The sequence below is a fragment of the Schistocerca cancellata genome, chromosome 2 (assembly GCF_023864275.1).
Source record: "Schistocerca cancellata isolate TAMUIC-IGC-003103 chromosome 2, iqSchCanc2.1, whole genome shotgun sequence".
NCBI lineage: Eukaryota > Metazoa > Arthropoda > Insecta > Orthoptera > Acrididae > Schistocerca > Schistocerca cancellata.
The window spans coordinates 146,259,887-146,279,327 of record NC_064627.1 but is presented as its reverse complement, the minus strand read 5'-3'; the positions used below and the strand labels follow the sequence as shown (position 1 = coordinate 146,279,327).

At 40.9% G+C, this 19,441-nt stretch overlaps 1 protein-coding gene and 1 non-coding gene across 2 annotated transcripts in view; one reads left to right on the top strand and one right to left on the bottom strand.

Annotated features, from left to right (window-relative positions):
• LOC126161440 (phosphoinositide 3-kinase adapter protein 1) overlaps window positions 1-19,441 on the top strand; it is a 486,142-nt gene that overhangs the window by 172,881 nt on the left and 293,820 nt on the right. The gene's annotated exons all lie outside the window — the stretch shown is intronic.
• On the bottom strand, window positions 18,237-18,308 carry Trnat-cgu (transfer RNA threonine (anticodon CGU)). Its single transcript has one exon. It is a non-coding gene; the product is annotated as a tRNA-Thr (tRNA).

Sequence of the window (19,441 nt, the reverse complement as noted above, 5' to 3'; positions counted from 1 at the left end):
TATTTAGGCGTCTCATTTCGCCGGCGGCTGCAAATACTGTTTGCTCTGTGTGTGTGTGTCTGTGTGTGTGTGTGGAGTGTCGACCGACCCCTGTCAGGTCGGATGCGGGGAGATGAGTGGCCAGCAAGTCAAAATGTTACCAGTTACCAGCCAACCAAGCGCTGCTCGCTCGCTCGCGCGGACGGCGGTTTTGCGTTTCTGCGTCGTTTCCCCACGGCCCACGGCCACGTAATCAGCAGGCTGACTCGAAGCGTAATCCGATTATCTGTTTGTTGCCGGTCCGGCCTCTGCGAAATTGACCGGCGCGCTGCGTCGGCCGTATCTGCGCGGTGAGTATGTCGCAGATTTCGTTACGAATGAGGCAGTACTGGTTACGACATGCATTAGTGTATGGCTGATTTCCGGGGATCGCTATTTACCAGTGGGACCTCCCTACTTTTTAAGCTTCTGCTCTTCCCACTTTTTATCTGTATTAACGAGTTGTCTGGTTCACTGATGAAATGAGTTTTACATTCAAAATGTTTAGGATGTAGGTCCTTTCCTAGTTCATATTCATAATGAACCTCTTTCGCAGCGAATAGTCTGGTGTAGGGGCTCGGAAACGAACGAAAAGCATCGACAATTCCATCATGAATGGTATTCTAACTATCGCACAGTTAAAACTATCGAAAACGTTGAGGTATCAACAGTAGCGGATACTGTATAAGAGCGCAAGGCCACGTTAACACTCTTTAAGTTTTGACAGCTTGTTGATTTATAGGTTATTTTTCTTTGAGTGATGTTAAACATAATGTCCTCGTAGATGCAGTAAGCTGAAATACAGTACACGACACTAAAACTACCGCGCTACGCAACATTGCTACTCCTGTACTCTGCACATCAGGGTCGCGAGCACACCTTCCGTTGTGCGTGTTTTAAGGAGCTTTTGTGCATGCGCAACTCGCGTGGCGCAATTGCTTTACGAACCAAATATACTACGGATTTGATCAACTACATGCTAGCTCTTGCCACTCTACTAGAAGTTCACGTCAGTGCCGCCAGATAGTAGCACACTGCAGTATATGTTTATCTCTGTTCGTTTGGTATAAATTCCACTAGAAGGTAGCACATTCCCCCGATGTCAATTCACTCACTATATAATAAAGTTAGATCGCACAACAGTGTATGTTATAACTATACTAATAGAAAAACCAACTTTGTGGGATTTTGAATGAGATGTAGTATATTAAGTTCTGGATTTTATCATACAGTAATCCATTCGCAGTATTCAGAATCATAAAGCACATCATCGTCGATTGTGAGACTGGCATTTATTCATGCTTCTGACATCTGTTCGTCTCATGATGGGTCAGGTTTATCTGTGATGGCCCATATTGTATATATGAACATTCACGAATAGCTGCCTCACTGATTTCTCTGATATTCACTTAAATGTGGGATCGACAACTGTGTGCTTTCGTCTCTTATGGTTCTCAGCGCCTCATTAGTATTCTAGTCAAGAGACAATGTTGGTAGACATTACTACTTGAATTTAATTATATCCACAAACATCAGTTTGTGTTTGGAGTTCGTTGTTTACTGTGCAGGAATCGCCTTTCGTGTGCAGTGTCAGCATGAACTCTGTTAAATCTGTTTTAAGTGCTACCAGAAAAGAAAATTACCTGGAAACGTTAGCCGCAAAGGAACTAGGAGCTCTCATACCAGTTACGTTGACTGAGAAAGTGACGAAATCAAATAAGCGTGACTACAGGCGAACGTTCGACAAAGAAGTTCAAAAATGGCTCTGAGCACTATGGGACTTACACCTGTGGTCATCAGTCCCCTAGAACTTAGAACTACTTAAACCTAACTAACCTAAGGACATCACACACATCAATGCCCGAGGCAGGATTCGAACCTGCGACCGTAGCGGTCTCGCGGTTCCAGACTGTAGCGCCTAGAACCGCACGGCCACTCCGGCCGGCCGCATTCTGCCCGAACTGCTACTGCAGTCATGGTATGCGCAGCCATCGGGTATAACTTCACGTCGGGCTGGTAGTGCTCGAGGGAATTCTGACAGCACAACGGTCCGTCACTGAAATCCTGCCACTCATGTGTTACCTCTCATGTGATAGTATCATGCTGTCATTTCTCAATAGGGAACTGCTCATCCACACATATCAGGTGTGTCTATGAACTGTTGGTGGATGCTGAACTGCTACCGTGGCCATCAAGGTCCTCGTATCTCATAGTGCATGACTGGGGCCAACTGAGATGTCAGCTCCGTCCCAGTGCAAACATCCAGGATAACAGGATCTTTTACAACAGTTGACCAAAGCAGTTACCACGTTTGTGGGCCAGCTTTCCATAGAGGATAGAATGGCTTTGTGACACACTTCCCAACGAGTCAGTGCATCCGTCCTGGCCAGAGGGAGTGCTGCGTCTTACGAGGTGCATTCAAGTTCTAAGGCCTCCGATGTTTTTACTCCGGACTGGAAAGAGATAGAAACATGCGCATTGTTCTAAAATATGGCCGTGTTCGTTGTCAATACGTCCCAGAGATGGCAGCACCGTACGGCAGATGGAATTTTACCGCCAGCGGCGAGAATGAGAACTGTTTTAAATACTTAAAATGGCGACGTTTTCCTTACTTGAACACCGTGCAATCATTCGTTTTCTGAATTTGCGTGGTGTGAAACCAATTGAAATTCATCGACAGTTGAAGGAGACATGTGGTGATGGAGTTATGGATGTGTCGAAAGTGCGTTCGTGGGTTCGACAGTTTAATGAAGGCAGAACATCGTGTGACAACAAACCGAAACAACCTCGGGCTCGCACAAGCCGGTATGACGACATGATCGAGAAAGTGGAGAGAATTGTTTTGGGGGATCGCCGAATGACTGTTGAACAGATTGCCTCCAGAGTTGGCATTTCTATGGGTTCTGTGCACACAATCCTGCATAACGACTTGAAAATGCGAAAAGTGTCATCCAGGTGGGTGCAACGAATGCTGACGGACGACCACTTGGCTGCCCGTGTGGCATGTTGCCAAGCAATGTTGATGCGCAACGACAGCATGAATGGGACTTTCTTTTCGTCGGTTGTGACAATGGCTGAGACGTGGATGCCATTTTTCAATCCAGAAACAAAACGCCAGTCAGCTCAATGGAAGCACACAGATTCACCGCCACCAAAAAAATTTCGGGTAACCGCCAGTGCTGAAAAAATGATGGTGTCCATGTTCTGGGACAGCGAGGGCGTAATCCTTACCCATTGCGTTCCAAAGGGCACTACGGTAACAGGTGCATCCTACGAAAATGTTTTGAAGAACAAATTCCTTCCTGCACTGCAACAAAAACGTCCGGGAAGGGCTGCGCGTGTGCTGTTTCACCAAGACAACGCACCCGCACATCGAGCTAACGTTACGCAACAGTTTCTTCGTGATAACAACTTTGAAGTGATTCCTCATGCTCCCTCCTCACCTGACCTGGCTCCTAGTGACTTTTGGCTTTTTCCAACAATGAAAGACACTCTCCGTGGCCGCACATTCACCAGCCGTGCTGCTATTGCCTCAGCGATTTTCCAGTGGTCAAAACAGACTCCTAAAGAAGCCTTCGCCGCTGCTACGGAATCATGGCGTCAGCGTTGTGAAAAATGTGTACGTCTGCAGGGCGATTACGTCGAGAAGTAACGCCAGTTTCATCGATTTCGGGTGAGTAGTTAATTAGAAAAAAAAATCGGAGGCCTTAGAACTTGAATGCACCTCGTACTGTCAACGCCTGTGTACATTTTACTCGATTTCGTAATCACTGAAGTAACAGCAGCTACCCTCTCAACACGTTAAGTCTGCTTTCCTCCTCCCCTTATGGGCGCTTCACATTTTTTGTTCGGCACTGCATTATGAAGAGAGGCTATTATCACAAGTCTGAATCCGAGCAATGTTTTCATTTTCATTACAAATTACAATTTATTTAAAAAAATTTGCAGCTTGAAATATGAAATTACAGAACAGATTATCAGATAAACAGCTGAGTGGAAGGCAGCGCCGTGGAATATGATGTTTGCGGATGATGTGGTTCTTTGTGAGCAGAGCATCGACAGACTTGAGGAAAAGCTGGAGGATTGGAGGAAGGCACTTGTAGGAAGAGGGATGAAAATTAGCGCCGGTCGGAGTCGCCGTGCGGTTCTAGGCGCTACAGTCTGGATCCGAGCGACCGCTACGGTCGCAGGTTCGAATCCTGCCTCGGGCATGGATGTATGTGATGTCCTTAGGTTGGTTAGGTTTAAGTAGTTCTGAGTTCTAGGCGACTGATGACCTCAGAAGTTAAGTCGCATAGTGCTCAGACCCATTTGAACCATTTGAAAATTAGCAGGACAAAGTCAGAATATTTAACACTGAAGGATGTGCAGATGAGGTCTTGCAAGATGCAGGATGATGAGCTGAAATCGGTCTGCAAATTTAAATACCTGGGGTCGTACATGCAGAGGGACGGAGGACTGGAAAGCGAGATACAAGACCGAATAAATTGCGGTTGGAACAACTGGAGGAAAATGAGTCGAGTGTTGTGTGACAAGGTGAGCATTGGGTTGAAGGGGAATGTGTACAAGTCGGTGGTAAGGCCTGCTATGATATACGGGGCAGAGACATGGCCAATCACAGTAGCCCAGGAAAGGAAGATGGATGTGGCGGAAATGAGGATGCTGAGGTGGATGTGTGGGGTAACAAGGAAGGACAGGATTAGAAATGAATTTGTTAGAGGAGCTGTGAAAGTGGGACCCACCGGGAAAAAGATATGAGAGAGCAGACTAAGGTGGTATGGACACTTACAGAGAATAGGGGAAGACTATATATTGGAAACAGAGTTGAAGATACAAAGATTGAAGGAGCGAGAAGGAGAGGAAGACTGAAGGTGAGGTGGAAGGATAAGATATCCGGGGACCTAAGGGAGAAAGGATGGAAGAAGGAAGAGGCAATGGACGGAGTACTATGGAGGAGATGGATCCAGAAGAGCAACGCCGACCCTACGTGACGTGGGACAAGGCGACGATAAAGAAGAAGAAGGAGAAGCTGAGTGGAAGGCAAAAAGAAATTAATCAAATCTTACATAAACTTTCCACCCTTTTTCCGTACAGTAACTCAGAAATAATATTTTATCCATTTGTTTCGCTGACAATCTGTTACATGACTTTCGGTAACGTGCTGCCTGTCTTTGAAAATAAACGTGTCATCCTGTACTTATATGTAACGAAGGGTACGAGATATGAATGACCCAAGTCCAGTTTTAAAAATTTTACAGAACAGCTTTTTTTGCTATTGAAATCTTTTATTGATCTTTTAGTTCTGCAACAGTTACACACATTTTGCAAACCAACAAACCTTAATTAATATTCTACACGTTCAAAAATGATTCAAATAGCTCTAAGCACTATGGGACTTAACATCTGAGGTCATCAGTCCCCTAGAATTAGAACTACTTAAACCTAACTAACCTAATGACATCACACACATCCATGCCCATGGCAGGGTTCGAACCTGCGACCGTAGCAGCAGCGCGGTTCCAGACTGAAGCGCCTAGAACCGCTCGGCCACAGTGGCCGGCATTCTACAAGTATATAACAATATTATTACATATTTACTCAATCTTTCGTTGCCATGAAAATATTAAAGTTCGCATTAAATAGGGGTGTGTATGTTACATATGATGCATTATTTGTTGGTAGGCCTCTTTGAATAAACTGAACATTTTACTTATACATAGTTATACAGAGAGCTATACTTTATTTGTATGACTGTTTCTACTGGGAAAGGAGGCAATATGTTGCTTCATGGCATCAACTGTTTCATCACTTAATTTTCATGGCCTGTTCCCATGTTTCCATCTCATCCCGCTAGTTCCAATACTAGACACTAAAAATTGGATCTTACTTTTTGATATATCGTGCATCCCTGAAATGCATTACGACAAACTAAAACTTCTTTCATTGCACCCCCTATTTGCCCTCGAACGCTGTAATTGTAGATTGCATTGTTTAAACTTACTTCACAGTCACTTCCCTTAGGCGATCTACACTGTATTGGAAGCTGAGAAATGAGACTACATAAACAAGCATTCCGTAAATCTACAGATACCATTACTCTGCATTGTTTTAAAATAATTTGTCTTGTAACTTCAGGTACGTTGTCAAAACATTATAACCTACAATGGCAATTTTATCCCATCTCATGAGACATTAATTTAATCTTTTTATTTACATCATATAAGCAGCCATGCCATTTTTTTCTTTCCTTCATTAGCTGGTGACGTCCTTGTATATTTTCTCTGCAAGCATCACTTAATGGCTCATCATTTCCATGTCAGTATTGCAGAAACTTTAGTGCACTACATAAAGACATGCACACAAAATATTAAAGTGCCAACAATGCAAATAATTACAACAATGTCTGACAACTATTTGTTTGGGCTTCAATTTTATCATTATTTACTTTAAAGCCCAGCATAGAATTGACAAAGCCTTTTTTCCCTGTGTCCGTATGAACTGAGGCTTTTCTTTCCCTGTACAGCTTCTTTTGCTGTATAACTGAGTTAGGCTTTTCCTACTTACTATTGTAGTAAATATTGTATCTCTTCCGTGCTTTAATATACTGGTGAAATTGAAAAAATGGACTAAGCTCTTTCTTTCTCTAAGCCCTAACTCTCTAGTCTCCCTTCCACTATCTTATTACGTAAATAATTTCACATTACTGTTTTAGTAATTTTCTTAAACGCATATACATGTCTGAAGCATTTCGCAAACTCTTCAAGTGTTTGAAACAGATTTTGCACCAAAATTGGTAATAACGAAATGTCCCCCGAGATTCATTTTTGGCAGGCGCCATTCTGTTGGCATATTTTATTCCTGCAATTAAACAGTTTTAAACAACAAAAACAAACATACAAGTCCTATCGTGCAGCTCTGTTTCAAAGACCAACAGACATAAGCACCGACCTAAAAATTCTTAAATGCAACAATTACAGTAATACATAATAGGAAGAATTTACCACATACAAAAAAACGGTAGGAGAAGGAAAACAAAAAATCAACGAATACATAGCACTCTGCAATGAAACCCTGTTCTCAACTATTAAAAAAAAAAAACTATCAGAAGATCAAGGCACGTACGCACACATACGCTAAGCCTGCTGGCATTACGTTAAACAAGATGGCGGAACAAATTAATATCTGTTAAATACTGAAACAGTGCGTGTTAAAAAGTACAGTTTTCTTACCCTTTAGAGTGTAGAGGGGTTGTTTGTTGTTGTGGTCTTCAGTCCTGAGACTGGTTTGATGCAGCTCTCCATGCTACTCTATCCTGTGCAAGCTTCTTCATCTCCCAGTACCTACTGCAACCTACATCCTTCTGAATCTGCTTAGTGTATTCATCTCTTGGTCTCCCTCTACGAATTTTTCCCTCCACGCTGCCCCCCAATACTAAACTGGTGATCCCTTGATGCCTCAGAACATGTCCTACCAACCGATCCCTTCTTCTGGTCAGGTTGTGTCACAAACTTCTCTTCTCCCCAATCCTATTCAATACTTCCTCATTAGTTATGTGATCTACCCATCTAATCTTCAGCATTCTTCTGTAGCACCACATTTCGAAAGCTTCTATTCTCTTCTTGTCCAAACTATTTATCGTCCATGTTTCACTTCCATACATGGCTACACTCCATACAAATACTTTCAGAAACGACTTCCTGACACTTAAATCTATACTCGATGTTAACAAATTTCTCTTCTTCAGAAACGCTTTCCTTGCCATTGCCAGTCTACATTTTATATCCTCTCTACTTCGACCATCATCAGTTATTTTGGTCCCCAAATAGCAAAACTCCTTCACTACTTTAAGTGTCTCATTTCCTAATCTAATTCCCTCAGCATCACCCGACTTAATCCGACTACATTCCATTATACTCGTTTTGCTTTTGTTGATGTTCATCTTATATCCTCCTTTCAAGACACTGTCCATTCCGTTCAACTGCTCTTCCAAGTCCTTTGCTGTCTCTGACAGAATTACAATGTCATCGGCGAACCTCAAAGTTTTTATTTCTTCTCCATGGATTTTAATACCTACTCCGAATTTTTCTTTTGTTTCCTTTACTGCTTGCTCAATATACAGATTGAATAACATCGGGGAGAGGCTACAACCCTGTCTTACTCACTTCCCAACCACTGCTTCCCTTTCATGCCCCTCGACTCTTATAACTGCCATCTGGTTTCTGTATAAATTGTAAATAGCCTTTCGCTCCCTGTATTTTACTCCTGTCACCTTCAGAATTTGAAAGAAGAGTATTCCAGTCAACATTGTCAAAAGCTTTCTCTAAGTCTACAAATGCTATAAACGTAGGTTTGCCTTTCCTTATTCTTTCTTCTAAGATAAGTCGTAAGGTCAGTATTGCCTCACGCGTTCCAGTATTTCTACGGAATCCAAACTGATCTTCCCCGAGGTCGGCTTCTACTAGTTTTTCCATTCGTCTGTAAAGAATTCGTGTTAGTATTTTGCAGCTGTGGCTTATTAAACTGACTGTTCGGTAATTTTCACATCTGTCAACACCTGCTTTCTTTGGGATTGGAATTATTATATTCTTCTTGAAGTCTGAGGGTATTTCGCCTGTTTCATACATCTTGCTCACCAGATGGTAGAGTTTTGTCAGGACTGGCTCTCCCAAGGTTGCCAGTAGTTCCAATGGAATGTTGTCTACTCCGGGGGCCTTGTTTCGACTCAGGTCTTTCAGTGCTCTGTCAAACTCTTCACGCAGTATCGTATCTCCCATTTCATCTTCATCTACATCCTCTTCCATTTCCGTAATATTGTCCTCAAGTACATCGCCCTTGTATAGACCCTCTGTATACTCCTTCCGCCTTTCTGCTTTCCCTTCTTTGCTTAGAACTGGGTTTCCATCTGAGCTCTTGATGTTCATACAAGTCTTTCTCTTATCTCCAAAGGTCTCTTTAATTTTCCTGTAGGCAGTATCTATCTTACCCCTAGTGAGATAAGTCTCTACATCCTTACATTTGTCCTCTAGCCATCCCTGCTTAGCCATTTTGCACTTCCTATCGATCTCATTTTTGAGACGTTTGTATTCCTTTTTGCCTGCTTCATTTACTGCATTTCTATATTTTCTCCTTTCATCAATTAAATTCAATATTTCTTCTGTTACCCAAGGATTTCTACTAGCCCTCGTCTTTTACCTACTTGATCCTCTGTTTCCTTCACTACTTCATCCCTCAAAGCTACCCATTCTTCTTCTACTGTATTTCTTTCCCCCATTCCTGTCAATTGTTCCCTTATGCTCTCCCTGAAACTCTGTACAACCTCTGGTTCTTTCAGTTTATCCAGGTCCCATCTCCTTAAATTCCCACCTTTTTGCAGTTTCTTCAGTTTTAATCTACAGGTCACAACCAATAGATTGTGGTCAGAGTCCACATCTGCACCTGGAAATGTCTTACAATTTAAAACCTGGTTCCTAAATCTCTGTCTAACCATTATATAATCTATCTGATACCTTTTAGTATCTCCAGGGTTCTTCCATGTATACAACCTTCTTTCATGATTCTTAAACCAAGTGTTAGCTATGATTAAGTTGTGCCCTGCGCAAAATTCTATCAGGCGGCTTCCTCTTTTATTTCTTAGCCCCAATCCATATTCACCTACTACGTTCCCTTCTCTCCCTTTTCCTACTGACGAATTCCAGTCACCCATGACTATTAAATTTTCGTCTCCCTTCACTATCTGAATAATTTCTTTTATTTCATCATACATTTCTTCAATTTCTTCGTCATCTGCAGAGCTAGTCGGCATATAAACTTGTACTACTGTCATAGGCGTGAGCTTCGTATCTATCTTGGCCACAATAATGCGTTCACTAAGCTGTTTGTAGTAGCTTACCCGCATTCCTATTTTCCTACTCATTATTAAACCTACTCCTGCATTACCCCTATTTGATTTTGTGTTTATAGCCCTGTAGTCATCTGACCAGAAGTCTAGTTCCTCCTGCCACCGAACTTCACTAATTCCCACTATATCTAACTTTAACCTATCCATTTCCCTTTTTAAATTTTCTAACCTACCTGCCCGATTAAGTGATCTGACATTCCACGCTCCGATCCGTAGAACGCCAGTTTTCTTTCTCCTGATAACGACATCCTCTTGAGTAGTCCCCGCCCGGAGATCCGAATGGGGGACTATTTTACTTCCGGAATATTTTACCCAAGAGGACGCCATCATCATTTAACATACAGTAAAGCTGCATGCCCTCGGGAAAAATTACGGCCGTAGTTTCCCCTTGCTTTCAGCCGTTCGCAGTACCAGCACAGCAAGGCCGTTTTGGTTATTGTTACAAGGCCAGATCAGTCAATCATCCAGACTGTTGCCCTTGCAACTACTGAAAAGGCTGCTGCCCTCTTCCGGAACCACACGTTTGTCTGGCCTCTCAACAGATATCCCTCCGTTGTGGTTGCACCTACGGTACGGCTATCTGTATCGCTGAGGCACGCAAGCCTCCCCACCAACGGTAATGTCCATGGTACATGGGGGGGGGGGGGGGTGTAGAGGGGTGAGGAAGCAGAATCAACAAAAAGTAAGTATATTCAGTTTTCATAAACAGGCCCCTTTCCCACTTATCAATTTACAAAGCACACTCAAACATTTTCAAAAACTATTAATTTAACTTAAAAAACGATTGGTAAAGAATCATTGTTGACAGCAAAACATAACATTAGCAAAACAGGAGGAAGCAATAGTTTCATTTCAGGCCTAACATCGATAAATTTACATGTCACTCGACAGAAAACAAATGAAGCCACCGACCATGGTGTTAACTGCGCCAAAACATGTTTGGCTGGAAAATAAGAATAACTCGCGTTAGCTCAAGGCAGAAACGTATTTCCACATATATGTATTAGGAAGCAAACACGGAAAAAAAGAAGGATCAGCTAAAACATCAAAGTATTTTCCGTAATCTGGGCGACGTTATTCGCAAAAATGCACGATGTTTGCATATTCCATAGTGACTTTATTTGCTTTATTAAAAACAGTAGTCGAAGTCAATCTGGAGAATTTTTTTCCATCTTTCACAGGCTCTCATACGAAATCCAAGTTCCGTTAGTCTCGTTAACGTATCGATCTTTTTGTACAAGTCGTTTGTGTCTGAATGCGTGTGCAATGTCAATAGCGAGGCCAGCCACCTATTTTGTGCCATTCTTCATATCTTCTTCTTAACTTTGTTCCGCATTCCTTGTTTGGCTGAAACTAATTGTACCCCTTCAGATTTTGCTGAACGTGAGTCCTGCCCCATCCCGCTGTCGGAGCTGATAATCCAGTGATAGAGCGCGTACATACAAACAGAAAGGTCGCAGGATCGAATGCCGGTTGTACCATGTAAATGTTCATTTTGTCTTTAACTAGCATCCACCTCTGAATTATGTGTAGTTTCTCCAGGACCTACACATGGTTCGGATTCCACGTCAAATTGTAGGTCCCTAGGTCCCATTATCTCGGATTGTTTACTGGGACTGGTAGACTTGCACCAGCCCGTTGAGCCATGCGGACCAGTAATGTAGATAATTGATAAGGTTGGCAACTTAACCAGACGACACCTTCTGTAGCAGCAGTGAGCACGGTGCTGATTCCAGATATGCTTCACACAACGGAATGAGGAAAGTTATTGATTTAGCGGTTCTGTACTGTGTAAAGCCAATACTGCATTATTGTGTTGTTTTGGTTCGCAAGACCTCTTTAAAAAATGTTTATGCGAATTCATTTCTTGCTTCATAATGAGTGAAACAGATACGAAAGTAAATTTATTGTACTGTCGTTCTGTTTAATTCAATCATCTTTTAATTAGACTACAATTTTCCAACATGCAGATTCGCAGCTTTGCTTGCAGTGACTATACAGTATTTTGCATTAATTTTATCAGCTTAAGTGCGATACTATGAACTGAAATACATTCAAATAACGAAAACTTACCAATTTAAAATGAATTCTGTGTATTAAAAAATTAATGCCTCATGCGAGGTTTGAACTCACAACCCCTGGTTTACGAGACCAGTGCTCTGCCACTTTTTTTCACAAAAACAATTATTAAAAAAAACAATGTTACACATTCCAAATACATACTAAATTATACATACATGAAGTTATTTAAACAAAACGTTTTGATCATTTCAGTTACGCTGACGTTAAGGAAAGACAACAGAAGATTGTGTTACTGACTAAATTACCAGAAAGAATTACGTTAAACATCAAGAAATTTTTTTAAAGATAATCATACTTCAACCTGAAGAAGTAAAATCTGCACTTTGAATTACATGAGCTGCAATCTTTACAGAAGCATAATTTCTTTATGATGAATATCAGCAAGTTGGTGGGATAATTTTAAATATGAAACAATTTAATAATCATATTAGGCAATTTCTGAAATACTTGAGAATGGCGTAAAGGAGATATATACGAGTAATAAAGTTGACTAGCCTTCCAACAACACTTTCTGGACATTAATTGAATCTTAAGTATCTGAAGTGATCAGATCTATAGAATCAGTCTTTCACTGTGAAACTGACTTACACATCACAGTGCAAAAATGAACAGGGCAATGTGCCAGCCATTGAATATTACATTTATCAGATGGAATCTTATGGTTTTAACCAATCGATAAGGACATTTCTATAAAAACTGTCTATTTCCAAATTTCTAGTATAAGCCAACAATGCACCTTTAATGTTTTCTGTTTTGACACTATTAGACACACAATCTCAATGTCACATAAGTTCTGTACATTAGCTTATAAATTTCAAACACTACTCTCTGAAGTAGAAAAAGCACACATCATAAATATACTGTAAAATCGTAAATAGTATCCTTAAGGTAACTACAATACATCATTGTCAACACAGTCTTCTTTTTTATATTAACCAATGCCCATTCTTTCAAATACAATTTTAACATATTACCGAACTTTTTCTTGTGGTTCGAATAGCTTCTAGTTTTGTGGAACTCACTCAACATGTGTACCTTGAACTCTATGATGCTATCGGATCCTAATTTGTTAAGGACGTAGTTAACAAAATTTCCCAGCAACCAGTACACAGCGTTATTTTTTGCTTCTGGGAAATAGCGTGCTTCAGGCCTGTGTATCAATGACAGCGATATATACTCAGGGGATGTTCTTGTAATCAGAGCTATTTGCTCCCGGATCCACTTCCAACTATTCATGTGACCACTGCAAGTATATCTATGGATTACTGTGTCAACTAGATGGCATTGTTGACATAAATTTGTTTCACAGAGTCCGATTGCGTGCAGTCTTTCATTGGTGCAAACTATGTTGTTAACTGCCTTGTACCATGACGTTTTTATATTAGACGTGAGCACATTAGAACTAACGTTTTTCCAAATCTTAGTCCACTCAATGTTTGGGAACTGTCGTTCTATTTTGTTCCTTCCTTCGCTTTTCTTTCGTTCCCGCATTATGGCTCTCGATGTTAAGTGTCGGGACTGCCTGAGTTCGACACTGACATAACTTAACTCAACATAGAAAATTCTCACGTGCTGTAAGCGACTGTTGATATTCTGCACGTCAATCGGGGGAAGCAGGCTTGGAGGTTTAATGATCTCGAAAAGTTGGCTGGTTATGCTTTCTCGCGAGTCTCTTATTAAATTAACTTGCCTTTTGACAAAAAAAGTAGAGGCTTTATCCGCTATATCAGTTAATCCTAGTCCACCATTTTTAGGATCTAAAGTGGCTACTTTAGCAGGTACTCTGAACACTTCACCTCTCCACAAAATGTTGGTGATTTTAGACATTATTCTCCTCGCTATCAATCTCGGTATTGGAAACAGCTGGGCAGTATAATAAGCCTTAGCAAGGATGCATGAGTTGATATACTGTGTTCTTTGAACTTGGTTCATGTATCGAGTTAAATTCTCTACAATGGCTCCTTCCACTTTATCTGCTGCAACTTTCCAATTTAAAGCCGTCATTTTCATAGGGCATGCTGTCAGGGTGATCCCAAGTGTTTTATGTTGTCGGACTAATTTTGCCCACTCGACGTTGACATTATCAAAACCTCTGAGATTTAACATCTTACTTTTTTTTCCATTTGCATTGGCTCCAGATGCTCTACAGTACGAATCAATCACTGTTGCTAGCGTGGTTACATCGTCATTATTCCTTATAATGACTCCTATATCGTCAGCATAGGCTCTTATAACTGTTTTGTTTCCTGATAATGTTAAGCCTTTTAATGTAGCATGGACATGTCGGAGGAAAGGTTCCAGCGAAATTGCGAAGAGCGACATGGACAGAGCACTTCCTTGAGGTACACCTCGTTGTATTTGCATCGGCCTGGATTGTTGACAATTCACCGCTATTTTAGCATTTATTCCAGTTGCTATGTTCTTAATCAACTGTATAACCCTATCGTTGAAACCTATTTTCTTCAATGTCTGTAGAAGATATTCATGGTTTACCATATCGAACGCCTTATAAAAATCTAAAAACAATAAAGCACACTTTATGTTTGTTACAGAAGTTATTGCAATGATATCCCTGAATTCCGCTAGATTTTGAAAAATGGTTCTGCCTTGCGCACAGTTCTGATGTTGACTAATAATTTTATCTGTAAGGCATGAAATTCTCTTGTTTATTATTCTAGCTATTAATTTATAATCAGAATTCAGCAGTGAAATTGGACGAAAATTATTTAAATCTTTGTTTCCATTAGTTTTTGGCACCAGAACAATTTTACTCTCCTTAAACTCAGCCGGAATCATTTTACCCTGAATAACCTCATTTACAATGTCCGTGATTTTCGCACCTACTATTGGCCAGTAACGGATGTAAAACTCTGCTGGCAGACCATCCGGTCCTAGTGATTTTTTTGGTGGTGAGGCGCACAGAGTCTCATACACGTCTTCTTCACTGACAACCTCGAAAAAATTCTCGTTGTCATCTTCTGTCAGCTGTGGGGCTAGGATGTCAAGGAATTCTTCCAAGGAAGCATCACTACTTTGATGTACAGAATATAGCTCGCAATAATAGCGATAAATCTCGTCCATGATATCCTGCTGGGTTCTGAGAATCGTACCGTGTTTTGTTCGAATTTCTTCAATAAAAGTCCTTCTCCCGTTTTTCGTATGCTTCACTAAATGATATAGGGAAGTAGTTTCATCTGCTGACACCGAATTTGCCTTCGATTTTATTTTCAACCCTTCCATTTGACTTCTCTTGATATTAAGTAACTTGGCTTTGACTTTTTTTATGTCTGCTATTCGAAGTGAGGAACCTGCTGAGACTTGATCATATAGATCTCTCAAAACGGAATAGTAATACTCTATAGTGCATTTCATTTCCCTTGCGCTCTGGGCACTGTATTGAATAAGAACTTTCCTCAACTTTGGCTTTGCCATTTTAACCCACCAGTCAATAGCAGTGGCATATCTACTACGGGCTCGCAGGCATATTGCCCATGTTTCTTTAATCAGATCTTCTAAATCATGATTTACTAACAAGGAAGTGTTCAAAGTCCACCGATTCTTGAATCGGCGAACCGGCTGTCTTGTTAGATTTATGCAAGCTAAGACACTTGAATGGTCTGAAAAGTACGTAGGAATGGTTTCTACTTTTGTCACGGAAGTTACAAGATTTTTAGAAATATATAGTCTATCAATCCTGCTACGTGATGTTACCGTGACATAAGTGAACTCAACAGTGGAGGGGTATTTGATTTCCCATATATCCTTTAATTCTAAACCAGTAACTAATTGTTTTAGTTCAATTGAGAAATTAAAATTAGGTAACTGATCTTTTCGATTTAAAACACAATTAAAATCACCTCCAAGTAATAACTGTCTTGGTGATTTCCTTAACAAGTATATCAAGTCATCTTTGAAGAAACGTGCCCTGTCAGCTCGATGAGAACTTCCTGAAGGGGCGTACAAGTTGATGATAGTCACATCATAGATATTTAGTCCTATTCCCCTTCCGGATTCCAGTCGTTCCACCTCGCTTACTGTAATCCCTTCCCTTACCAAAATAGCTGTTCCAACACTTGTTTCGGGAGACACATTTATGTAACTGACAAAACCGGGAATTACCAAATCCGAAATTAGAACTTCTTGTAACAGGGCAATATCAGTCGCGGATTCGTACAAAAATTCCTTAAGGGCCGATAATTTCAAACCGGTCGTGATTTTATTTGTGTTTATAGTGGTGACAGAATAAGATTGCGTCATTGTGCTGTCACTATGTAGTTGTTTTGTTGAACTAATTTAGTTTACTGTGGTTCAGGGTTCAGTTAAGCTATAACAGTTTTCTCGGAAGGCTGAACATGGAATAACACTTCAATCAGTTTATTAGTTACTGTCCCGTTTTTTTCTACTTCTGATGTTTTCTCTTGTACCGCAAGCAGACTGATTTCCTGGTAAACTTTCTGATTTTTCCTCCAGTGATTCGTGTACGACCGTTTCGGACTGAACATTCTTTGGGCTTGGGTCGCCTCTACTGGATTTTCCCTTCCCTTGGTTAAGAGCTACATTCTCATTTGGTTGGGTCGGTATTTTACTTCGCGTCTTATCTGGAGCAGCAGCAGACGCTTTAGCAATTTCGGTTGCCGGCGCCTGCCCTGAGGTGTTGACCGTGATTTCAGTTTGGCCACCACTTCCTCGTTCTTTATTAATTTCACTCACTTTCTGATCGAGGGAAACAAATGGAGACTGCAGTTTTGCATCCTCTCCCTGAATTTGTTTATTAACATATAGATTCTGATCTTTGCAATAGGCTACTGCACCTGTTGTTTCTTGCAAATTAATGCTGCTTACACCCCCTTCATTTTCTGGTACCGTATGTGTATTATCTTTCTGTTCATTAGTTTCCATTCGCATTTTGCCTTCAGGTTCCTCTGCCTTCTCATCGCACTGTTTTTGCTTGCGAAGTGAGGGAGTGGGACAAGACAGCTCGTCCTCTGAACAACTATCAGTTATCTCCAGAGGTCGTTTTTTCGGTTGCATTTCAGTTTCACGAGTAGTGGCAACGGGGTTTCCTTTTGCTGTTAACGGGGGAAATCGACTGTTATCGTGAAGGGACACATCAGCTTGGCCCGCTGCGTTAACATCCTCAACCAGTTGTTCCGGCCTATTCTTTGGTAACAGATCATTTAAGGTAAGCTTCTGACGCTGTATCAAATTACTTTTAAGAACAACAGTTCGCCGCGGACATTCCTGTCTGAAGTGGCCGGTTTCGTTACATATATGACATGTAGCTTCCTGACCTGTATAAACAATTTGTGCCTTATACCCACAACCTGTTATGTGAGACGGAATATTCGTCTTAACGTCCATCTCTACACAGCGGACCCCGTTAAAACACTGCAGTTTAAAGCGAGGCGACCATCTTTCAGTTGATATTGATTTAACGTCTCCGTAGTTTGAAAGAGCTTCCTTAATCTTATCATTTTCAATTTCAATGGGAAGATTCGAGACACGAACGGTTTGTAATGAATGTCTGCTCTATAGATGGAAACCTTACTTTTATAACCATTTCTATGCACAAAATCTACTTCATAGCCCCACTTTCGTAACACTTTATCAACAGTCGAAGCACTGATTAACTTGACAAAAACACAGTATTTTTCCTGATCCAGTTGCCAGGTATGAACGGTTTCAGAATTTAGACCAATTACCTGTGTAATCCAGTCATCTATTTCCAGGGATGTCGGCTGAACAGGACGGGATTCCTTGTCAAAAGCAAATACCAGAGTATTCTTTCTGAGGTTTGTAGCCATGGTTAATCCAGCGAAGCAATTTCGGTTAAACAACCGAAATTCCAAGTAGCAGCAGCAAGACCAGAAAGAGCGATCAGATCACAAGGAACAGGAACGAACACGGAGATTAACGGACGGACGGCACTCGGCGGAGCACAAGTACAGCGATGTAAACACTGAAGTGCAGCGCCAACAGTTAACAACGGCCACTCGCGAGCGCGGCTGAAACGGAACTACATACGAAAGTAAATTTATTGTACTGTCGTTCTGTTTAATTCAATCATCTTTTAATTAGACTACAGTTTTCCAACATGCAGATTCGCAGCTTTGCTTGCAGTGACTATACAGTATTTAGCATTAATTTTATCAGCTTAAGTGCGATACTATGAACTGAAATACATTCAAATAACGAAAACTTACCAATTAAAAATGAATTCTCTGTATTAAAAAATTAATGCCTCCTGTGAGGTTTGAACTCACGACCCCTGGTTTACGAGACCAGTGCTCTGCCACTGAGCTAAAGAGGCAGATGTCAGAGTAAGAGTATTCAAATAGTCATAATGTACATAGACATGCGTAATACTTTTTAATTTACGAACGAAAATGTATTAATGGCAGTAATTCATTATATTACAATTCACTTAATTATTGCTCCAGAAAAGTGAACGTTTCTAGGGATCGTGTATGTGGTGCGGCTTTTTTTTCTCGTCAGATTTTAGACACTTGCGGGTCAATGAACGAGGGTGTAATGCTTCCTGTCATAAGTTATCTGTCACGTGCACAAAATGTCTGCCGCCTGCCTTTCATCAGCGTGTCTGCCGCTTGTGACGTCAGCCCGTTAGTGTACGACACGCCGTTCATGTGTCGAAAGACGGACATAAAGAGGAAAGTCAGAGCTACTGTCCAGACGCACAAACACTTAACTTTTTCCTTAGCTACGAGTGTGGAGAGCCACTTCAGGCTAACTCAAGTCGCAGACTATTCCACCGTGAACACCCATAAGAGAGACAAGTTTCGTTCACTTACAAGTATCCTATGGACGTCGTTGGCTGTGTATCTTTTCTTTAGATTATTCAAATAGCCTGGCTGTTTCCTTTGGCAGAACCCCACTATTGTTTATGTTACTTCTATTTACGTTGTACGATAACTTCACTCGTTCCTAATTTAGAGCTACAGTATCCCGTAGTAATCTGCCTTTATGCTTATGGAATAGTTAGATTTCTTTTTACTTACAATTAATTATCTTTATGTAAAGAAGGATCGAGAGGAATGTGACAAAAAACAGTAAGCTAAAAGGGCAGGAGGGGATTTAAAAAAAAAAGTTCGCAAATCCTACTCCGCCACACAGAAATGTCTCAATCCAGTAAAGTTTGAAGAAAATCAGAAAATTTAATGTACGTATACTGACTAGCAGCAAATGTGCCCAGTGCCAATGGGTTTGCTGCGCATAAAATAACTTTTGCTGCCGGGTGCCATGATTATCGATTTATTTATTTCTTTCACGATGGGAGAAAGAATATCGTGACTAGCAACAGAAAAAGTGTCTTATAACAAATTAAAGGTAACAATCAATGCAGCATTATGTAATAGAAAACATCACGCATAAATGCTGTAATATACGAAAAATATACTGGAAAATGAAAATCATTTCCCGAAAAGC